Source organism: Schistocerca cancellata, chromosome 6, assembly GCF_023864275.1.
Source record: "Schistocerca cancellata isolate TAMUIC-IGC-003103 chromosome 6, iqSchCanc2.1, whole genome shotgun sequence".
NCBI lineage: Eukaryota > Metazoa > Arthropoda > Insecta > Orthoptera > Acrididae > Schistocerca > Schistocerca cancellata.
In genome coordinates this window covers 82,842,154-82,852,983 of record NC_064631.1, presented here as the reverse complement: position 1 = coordinate 82,852,983, position 10,830 = coordinate 82,842,154, and positions in this window count along the sequence as shown.

The window sequence follows — 10,830 nt, the reverse complement described above, 5'->3', positions numbered from 1 at the left end:
CGGCCGGAGTGGCCGAGCGGTTCTAGGCGCTACAGTCTGGAACAGCGCGATCGCTGCGGTCGCAGGTTCGTATCCTGCCTCGGGCATGGACGTGTGTGATGTCCTTAGGTTAGTAATGTTTAAGTAGTTCTGAGTTCTGGGGGACTGATGACCACAGATGTTAAGTCCCATACTGCTCGGAGACATTTGAAATACACTCCTGGAAATTGAAATAAGAACACCGTGAATTCATTGTCCCAGGAAGGGGAAACTTTATTGACACATTCCTGGGGTCAGATACATCACATGATCACACTGACAGAACCACAGGCACATAGACACAGGCAACAGAGCATGCACAATGTCGGCACTAGTACTGTGTATATCCACCTTTCGCAGCAATGCAGGCTGCTATTCTCCCATGGAGACGATCGTAGAGATGCTGGATGTAGTCCTGTAGAACGGCTTGCCATGCCATTTCCACCTGGCGCCTCAGTTGGACCAGCGTTCGTGCTGGACGTGCAGACCGCGTGAGACGACGCTTCATCCAGTACCAAACATGCTCAATGGGGGACAGATCCGGAGATCTTGCTGGCCAGGGTAGTTGACTTACACCTTCTAGAGCACGTTGGGTGGCACGGGATACATGCGGAAGTGCATTGTCCTGTTGGAACAGCAAGTTCCCTTGCCGGTCTAGGAATGGTAGAACGATGGGTTCGATGACGGTTTGGATGTACCGTGCACTATTCAGTGTCCCCTCGACGATCACCAGTGGTGTACGGCCAGTGTAGGAGATCGCTCCCCACACCATGATGCCGGGTGTTGGCCCTGTGTGCCTCGGTCGTATGCAGTCCTGATTGTGGCGCTCACCTGCACGGCGCCAAACACGCATACGACCATCATTGGCACCAAGGCAGAAGCGACTCTCATCGCTGAAGACGACACGTCTCCATTCGTCCCTCCATTCACGCCTGTCGCGACACCACTGGAGGCGGGCTGCACGATGTTGGGGCGTGAGCGGAAGACGGCCTAACGGTGTGCGGGACCGTAGCCCAGCTTCATGGAGACGGTTGCGAATGGTCCTCGCCGATACCCCAGGAGCAACAGTGTCCCTAATTTGCTGGGAAGTGGCGGTGCGGTCCCCTACGGCACTGCGTAGGATCCTACGGTCTTGGCGTGCATCCGTGCGTCGCTGCGGTCCGGTCCCAGGTCGACGGGCACGTGCACCTTCCGCTGACCACTGGCGACAACATCGATGTACTGTGGAGACCTCACGCCCCACGTGTTGAGCAATTCGGCGGTACGTCCACCCGGCCTCCCGCATGCCCACTATACGCCCTCGCTCAAAGTCCGTCAACTGCACATACGGTTCAGGTCCACGCTGTCGCGGCATGCTACCAGTGTTAAAGACTGCGATGGAGCTCCGTATGCCACGGCAAACTGGCTGACACTGACGGCGGCGGTGCACAAATGCTGCGCAGCTAGCGCCATTCGACGGCCAACACCGTGGTTCCTGGTGTGTCCGCTGTGCCGTGCGTGTGATCATTGCTTGTACAGCCCTCTCGCAGTGTCCGGAGCAAGAATGGTGGGTCTGACACACCGGTGTCAATGTGTTCTTTTTTCCATTTCCAGGAGTGTAGAAGCACTTCTGACCGCGGGCATCATACCGGCGCATTAACTTGTGCCCCACGCACGCCACTGTCCCCGGTCGGCCACGCGGTCCAACACTTTCTCTTCAAGGGCTGGTGCTCTGACGTGTCTTTGGCGGGAACCTTGGCCGGCTCTCTGGCGTGAACGCCCCACTAAAGGATACCCTAGGACACCTCAGTGATATCAACGCATATCCATCTCACGACACCGAAAAACAAGCAACAGAGGGGCAAATAGACAAACCTGTACAACAAACACAAGAAGATGCAACACCTGTTAACAGTTCACTAGGTCCAAACACATCATCAAAATTACATTCAGAATATGACTCTAGCATATGCAGACAGTATATAGAGCCCATACGTTTTCCATATAAGGACAGCACACACAGCACAGACAGACATGGAAAATAGCGACAAAGAAAAGAATCAGTTACCAAATAATCTCGACATAGCCAAATTATATTCAAAAACAGAGATACTGGAAGTCCAATGCTAAATACAAACAATATACGTAATAATAAGTTAAAAATGGGTCATCCACGCACAATTCACAGTGCACACAAACAATAAAGGAAGACAAATGTCAGGATGTTTCACAGGACACACAATGAAACCTAGGTAACACTATAATATCGTAAATGATTAAGATAATTTTGAGAGTAACTCACGCGTAAGTTGGTTAAAAAATAGGGAAATTTTCCAGGCTACTCTGCGTCCGGTGGTATACCCGCCACTCGGCAGGGGAAAAGATATGTTTCCCTACAACAGAGCAAATCGACAGGATGACATGATACTTAGGACAGAGAACCTGCCAACCGATCATCGTGGGCTCTGCAGACTCTCAGGACAAGCATCCGCCTAAAGAGGTGAAGGTTTAAATGTAGATAAAGTTTATAAGGACTTCGTTAGGGTGTGTGAACGAGTTTATTATGACCTTAAAGAGATAAAACCTATGTGCTACGGCTTTACTGGATCCCCTCCCCCCCCCCCCCAAAGCTGTGAAGATCTTACAGCTATGCGGCAATACTAGCACTTTGGTTGGAGCAGAAATGGGTATACTTCTGAACGAAGTACAGGCAGATACTATCTAAGTCCAAGAGCCATATATAAGAGGAGGAAAGCTTCCAGGCGTTCCCAAAACTCTCATAACAATTACCGGAACCACAAATGCGAGGCTGCAATTGTAAGAGCGAATACAAAACCAAAATAACACAACTCTGTTCTGAATATGTAGCCAGAGCTGAAATTACGCATGGATGAAAACCTTGGATTACCACATCCATGTATGCGCAGTATTAATATAACATAGAACCGTTTTCTGACTAAATAAGACATATAGAAAAATTTTCTGATGAGTAAATATTACTCACTCTTAGTGACATGAATCATAGTCGACTCTGTGGCATGCAGACAGAACAGACAATACGGACAAATCGTAGCTGACACAATAAATGAACTCTTTGTTCTAAACAAAGCTGGACAAAGACCTACATACTGCAACAATGCAGGAGGATCCAGCAATATTGACATCTCACTAGCAATTGCGAAGCCCATCATACTGTACATCTCAGCAAATGGGAAGTACTGGAGAATGACGCACAGAGTCACGAAACGCCATCCTCATCCGCACAAACAAATACACAAACACGAACGCATGAACTTCACATCGCAAAGCAACTACTTCATCTAAACAATGCTGGCGGGTAAAAATTAATGGACCTGGTTGAAGAGTTTTCCTTCAAGCAGCCAATGGTAACAAAAACTATGAAAGCCCACATTCTGACGGACCTGCTTCAAACAGCACAACAATTAGCTACCTCAAAGGAGCGACCGCGCACCGAAACAGAAACTCCCCTGGTCCACTGTGTTAACAAAATTAAGGACGCTAGAGGCTAGAGGAAACCTTACTAAAAAGCAAAAAACACCGCACATAATGAAGATTGGAAGTATACCACGATGCAAAGCAAAATTATAAAATCATATTATGCAAGACCTGACAATTTTGTCAAAATTCGGCTAAAAAGCCGGCCGAAGTGGCCGTGCGGTTAAAGGCGCTGCAGTCTGGAACCGCAAGACCGCTACGGTCGCAGGTTAGAATCCTGCCTCGGGCATGGATGTTTGTGATGTCCTTAGGTTTACCTAGTTCTAAGTTCTAGGGGCCTAATGACCTCAGAATTTGAGTCCCATAGTGCTCAGAGCCATTTGAACCAATCGGCTAAAAAACAATACATGGTGAAACCATTTAAACTTGTAACAGTTAAGACAAAGACGCCGACTGTACTGTCAACTCTTTAGGTGAACAGATGGCTTATCTACAAGGACAGGGAAGTGTACAGCAGAGTACGTCATCTCCCTGATGACGAAAAGACGCATGACCAGCAACATCACACAGACTGGCGAAGACAAATGGATGACACAGATGGTCCCATTATTGTCCCTTTTGCCCAATAAGAGATCGAGTTAGCAATAAAACAATTTAAGAATAAGAAGACACCCGGCTCAAACGGCAAACACTTAGAGACACTAAAAAATACTGTTGCACAGGTCACCACGCTTTCTAACAGAGTTGCTGAATGAAGCAGTGCTGCAAGATAAGTCCCTGCCTTGTGGAAAACAGTGAACACAGTAGTCATCAAAATATCGTGAGATGTGGACCCAATAGCTCCAAAGACTTACAGACCCATCTACTTCTTGAACATTTAGTTCAGAAAAGGCTCCTGTGTAATCGACTGCACTCACACAAGACGCTCTTCGGCCTTACTCCAAATTAGTATAGTTTTAGACGAAAAATCTCAATAGATGATGCAATTTACAGCGTGCTGGAAATAAAACATGACACACAAGATAAATACACAGTAACAATAACAACAGATACCGTACGTCAAGTGCCTTTGACAATCTCTGGTGGCCTGTACTACAGCAGAGATAGGCTGGTGCAATGGCAATCAGGAACACAAAATATTATCGAGAAAATAACGGAAGGATGACCACAAGGCTAAATCTCAGGCCCTATTTTCTGGGATATTACCATAGAATCGATCCTAAACAATCTGGACGAAGATGATAGGGGGAAGGTTATAGTAGCCTATGCTGATGACTGTAAACTCGAGGATGCAACTCGAAAGGAAGGATACTCTTTACAAAAAGAAATGACTGGTGCAGCCATAAGAAGCTCACAATTGTGATAATCAAGGCAGTATATTTGCTGATCAAAGGTACCTTGCGGAGAAACCCCACCATTAGGCTGAACAACAGTAGCATACCGAGGAAAGTAACAGCAAGATCCCTAGGGATACACCTCGACGAACTATATTCAGTGAGCCAGTAGAACTTAACAGCTGAAAAGCGACAAGACTAATGCACAAACTCGCAACGCTGAACTCAACTCTTTGCAGACTACCATTGCATTCACTGCAAACGTACCATACACCCCTATTTGAATCTATAATGTGTTTCGCACCAAGAGCCTGGGCACACTGACTGTCATTCAGGCCGCGCGGGATTACCCGAGCGGTCTACGGCGCTGCAGTCATGGACCGTGAGGCTGATGCCGGCGGAGGTTCGAGTCCTCCCTCCGGCATGGGTGTATGTGTTTGTCCGGATATTTTAGGATAAGTAGTGTGTAAACTTAGGGACTGATGACCTTCGCAGTTAAGTCCCTTAAGGTCTCTCTCTCTCTCTCTCTCTGGCACACACACACACACACACACACAAACACTGTCATTCACGACCGAAAAAGCCATTGTGAGGCGTAGAGAAAGATATGTATGCTCAGAGCGTCAGGGGCATTTGGAACCAAGCCCGTGGCAGCCCTTTGCATTGTACTTGCAACATACACTGTTGACATAGACACAAAGCAGCAGCACAGTGGCTCAAAAGGTGCAGACTGGATAAGCTGTTTGAGGTAATAGAGGAGCGTGTTACAGAAAAACACCAATTAAATCTTTGGAAGGTTGAGACATGGCAAAAAAACAAAAAAAATTGGAAACATCTGACAAAGGCCGTCGGGTTATCTTCTTCTTCGCGAAAGGAGCCCTTGCAGAAGTGAGTAACCTTAGTTTATATATTTTCACCTATCTGCGGTGTACGAGCGGCGACGAATAAGCCGATTGACTCCTTGCTTCAAACAACTGTATCGTGCTATCACATACACGCTGCAGAGCACTCATTTCACTAAGCAGTCAAGTCATTTTGGCCCATTACTTTCTCCCTTTTACCAAAAAAAAAAAGAATAATCAATTTGTCACTTCACCAAAGGAGTGCTGCTACCTTATATTTTGGCGTTGCTGCGATGCCGTCGGTGCAAATTTGATGTTTTTCTAATTCATCCTTTTGGCATTTATGACCCATGTCTATCCATATATTAATAGATTTCGTCCTACAGAGTAAAAAGGTTTACGCTGCTGTACGCCAGCAAGCAGTTAGGATCTGTAACAGTCCCCGCCGCATAAAACGACGGACGGTCGCGGGGCGTGAGAACGTAGGGGCGAGCGGGAACCTCGACTTATTGGAGCACACAGAGAACGCGTTGACTACCACTGCCAGCGCCGGCTTTAGGGTGGGGCGACCCGGGCGGTCGCCCAGGGCGCCGGGGCCCAAGGGGCGCCACGTACTAAACGCATGTAAAAAAAAATTGCAATGATAAAATAACTGACCCAAAAAAGAAGTTTAAAGTAGAGTTTTTCAATGCAGTGTTGGACACCGTGCACATATCCATGAAAGGAATATTTGAACAGATGCAAGAATTTTCTGCAACGTGGAGTTTCTTGTTTGACATTAAAAAAAATCAAATGCTGTTCTAAATTACAAGAAAAGTTAACTGTCAACATGAAGTCAGATATTGATGGAAATTTGCTGTGCGACGAAAGTTTAGGCCTGCAACACTATCTCGAAGACAGCCAGGCAACGCCTATTGAAGCCTTAAACTTCATAAAAAAGCATAATCTTCAAGAGTTATATCCCAACATCTGGATAACGTTACGTATTTTGCTAACAATACCAGCGACTGTCGCAAGCGGCGAACGCAGTTTTTCCAAACTGAAGTTGATAAAAACGTACTTGCGGTCTACAATGTCTCAAACAAGACTAACCAGTTTGGCCTCACTGTCCATTGAAAATGAAGTTGCAGAAAACCTGGACTTTGCTAATCTGATCAGAGACTTTGCCGACAGAAAAGCGAGAAAAGTAAAATTTTAGTTGTTTATAATTGTTTTTCATTAGGCGTAATATGTTTTGTGTTTAGATGACTGACAGAAAATATAGGTTTATGGCTTACAGTTATATTAAATTCAATAAAAATATGATACCCAATTCAAAATTAGTGTTTTTTCGTTATACATATTACCTCCTATATATAAAAATCAATTGTTGAGTGTTAGTCTCACCAAAACAAAGAAATGGCTTGACCAATTTGAATAATTTTTGTTTTGTTTTGTTCGCTTTAGCACAGGGGTGCTTCAGAAAAGAAAAGAAATATTTGGGATATACGAGCCTGTTTCAACCACATTTTACGCATCTTTTCTTTGTTTGGAACACGCAAAAACAATTTTCTGGAGGTTTTGTAGATGTACAATGCAGTACTACGCAATATTTTTAGACAATTTCCCAAAACGTGAATGCCCAAACAATATATCACTGCTATACTGACTGTTACGGCAGCGACAGCAGCATGCTGGACTGACGTCACAGGCTACACAAGACTCACTTGGAGCGTCTTAGCGGGCTTTCATATTATTTGGATTTCATTTCCATTTAAAAAAATAAAATACTCAAATTTACGATGGAAAAAACCACGTTATGATCATAAGATGACGCCATTAACCACTTAAGACGATTTCTAGAAAACAGTCAAATACCGTGTTGCAAAGCACTGCCAGGTTCGCTATTTATACAATGAAGGGCGCCAACTGGACGACTCGCCCGGGGCACCTGGATGGCTAAGGCCGGCCCTGACCATTGGGATGCTTACCGGGAAACAAACAACTTTGTTTACTAATATTAACTATTAAAATTCTTATGTACAGCTCCAAGACATGGTATTTCTGTCAGACACAGCAAAGGACTTGCAAGTGCAAGTGAACGGAACGCACTTCGCCTTGAAAGGAGGTTATAAGATGAACATTAACAAAAGCAAAACAAGGATAATGGAATCTAGTCAGATTAAATCAGGTGATTCTAAGGCAATTAAATTAAAGTCGTAACTGAGTTTTGCTATTTGGGCAGCAAAATATCTGGGGCTGGCCGAAATAGAGAGCATACAGAATACAGACTGAGAATGGCAAGAAAAGCATTTCTTAAGAGAAAGAAATATAGATTTAACTGTTGGAAAATCTTTCCTGAAAATAGTCTTCTGGAGTGTAGCCATGTACCAAAGTCAAACATGGACAGTAAACAATTTAGACAAAAAGAGAGCAGAAATATTCGAAATTTAGTACTACATAGGAATATTGAAGATTAGACGGGTGGATTACGTAACCAAGCAGATTCAGAAGGCTGTAGATTGCAGTGGTTATTTGGAATGAAGGGGTTTGCACAGGGCAGAGTAGCATGCAGAGCTGCGCAAATCCGTCTTCGGACTGAAGACCACATCAACAGCAACAACAACATACCACTCTAACTAGGCTGTCGACATTATCCACACTGGCAGCTACTTTATCACAACAACAATACCTTAAAAATGGATGTCACCTTGCAATTAGAATTTTATTTCTGTGAATATTTTACTACTGTGGACTTTGTTACTGTGGATACTGTATCACAGACACAGTCCCTTCGACTGTTCAGAGATGTTACTAAACCAGTCCAAAGATATAAGCAACCATGCACGACCACCGCCTATTAGATGGAGGGGGTCCGGCAGCAGATCAGTTCCAGTATTCCACCAGGGAGGCCCACGACCCGTGTTGTCTGTAATTCAACTATGTCTAGACGCTCAATAGCGAAGATCAATCGAGTCCACATTGTTACTTTCTGCCAGGAAGGGCTCTCAAGAAGAGAAGTGTCCAAGCGTCTCGAAGTGAGCCAAAGCGATGTTGTTCGAACGTGGAGTAAATACAGAGAGACAGAAACTGTCGATGACATGCCTCGCTCAGGCCGCCTAAAGACTACTGCTGTAGTGGATGACCACTATCTATGGATTTTGGCTCGTAGGAACCCTGACAGTAACGGCACCATGCTCAATAATGCTTTTCGTGCAGCCATAGGACGTCGTGTTACGACTCAAACTGTGCGCAGTAGGCCGCATGATGTGCAACTTCGCTCCCGACGCCTATAGCGTGGTCCATTTTTGCAACCACGACACCATGCAGCGCGGTACAGATGCGCCCAACATGCTGAATAGAGCACTCAGGTCTGGCATTACGTTCTCTTAACCCATGAGTGTCGCATATGCTTTCAACCAAACAATCGTCGGAGACGTGTTTGAAGGCAACCCAGTCAGGCTGAACGCCATAGACACACTGTCCAGTGAGTGGAAGAAGGTGAAGGTTCCCTACTGGTTTGGGGTGGCATTATGTGGGCCGATGTACGACGCTGGTAGTCATGGAAGGTGCCGTAGCGGCTGCACGACACTTGAATGCTATCCCCCGCCCGATAGTGCAACCATATCGGCAGCATATTGGCGAGGCATTCGTCTTCATTCGAGCCCCCATCGTGCACATCTTGTGAACGACTTCCTTCAACATAACGACATCGCTCGACTAGAATTACCAGCATGTTCTCCAGACATGAACCCTATCGAACATGCCTGAGATAGATTGAAAAGGGCGGTTAATGGACAACGTGCACCACCAATCACTCTGAGGGATCTACGCCGAATCGCCTTTGAGGAGTGGGACAATCTGGACCAATAGGGCCTTGATGAACTTTTGGATAGCATACGAGCTTTTGTCCGGATTATCAACCGGAAACAAGGTGCAACCGGGTAAAGTAAAACTCCTGATTATCACACACCCTGAGAACAAAGCATGTTTCGTCAAAGGCTGTTCGTGGATTTTCAAATCCAAGAAGCATGGAGATTATCAAGAGGAGATGTGTGACGATACGTTCCAGAAGTGGTTTCCAGATGTTTGTCCTTGACTTCGGGGAAACTCAGTTATTGTTCTTCATAACACGCAGTAGTCGTACTATTCTCGTCAAAAAAATGTCAAATGCGTATTCCAAGAGGCAAGATACATCACAATGGTTGCAGTCGTAAAATGTCGCTTTTGAGAATGCTAGGAAAGCTGTTCTACGAATTCCTCCGCACCAGTGAGAATTAAATGCCATCGAGATAAATTGGACTCAATCAAAAACTATGTTGCAGCATAAAACACAACATACAAAATGTCGGAAGGTAAAGAACTTAATAACAAGATCAGTGACTGCAGAAGAGTGGATAAAATGTGTTCTCCATGCGATGAAAAGAGGTGAAACTAAAATGTGGAAATTAGGCTGCATTAAACAGGAGAGACAAATCGTTTTGTTATAGACCTGAATGAAAATAGTTTAAGTTCGACAGAACGAACATACTTTTATTTTTCCTTTAGCTTTAATGTAACTGGTGCTGTTACTAACATCGTTTGTGTTGGAATCTGCTATGCAGACTGTCGGATTTTTAAACTTTCTTTCATTACATTGGAGTCCATAATGTAGGGATTCTCACAAGCGACGCAAGCGTTGTTGTGACTTCAGCCAGGCAGCCAACTGCACAGTGTGCACCAAGGGTTTTCGACATCGCTAATTTCACTTGGGTGGTGGTTGTCGATGTCGTGAAACTGCATCTCTTTCCTCCCTGCTCTCGGTGAACGAAGCATAGAGAGTCTTCTACTAGTGCTCAGGCTATCGACATGTACTCACTGCAAGGGAATCGGTATGCATGTGACCACATGCGTCGCTAATATGTTCCGAAACGCCCGGCATAAAAACGGGATTTTCCCGGTGCTCATACCTAGGTATCCGTTGGTGAGTCAATGGTAGAGTCGAGTGTTTTTGATACCCAGCAAAAGGATCGTCTTAGTGCCGGTATCTTACAGTACAGCATCGAAGTATAAATATTACACTTCCTCCTGCTTAGGCAAATGGAACAAATCAATTGGTTCTTTTGCTTTTGATCTGGTCCACGGTGAACGTCAAGGGGTTTGAGGAGGATCCACTGGTTGATTTGAGATTCCCTAGAAACACCGTCTCGACCGCTCAGAAAAAGAAAGCGATTTTTTCAACA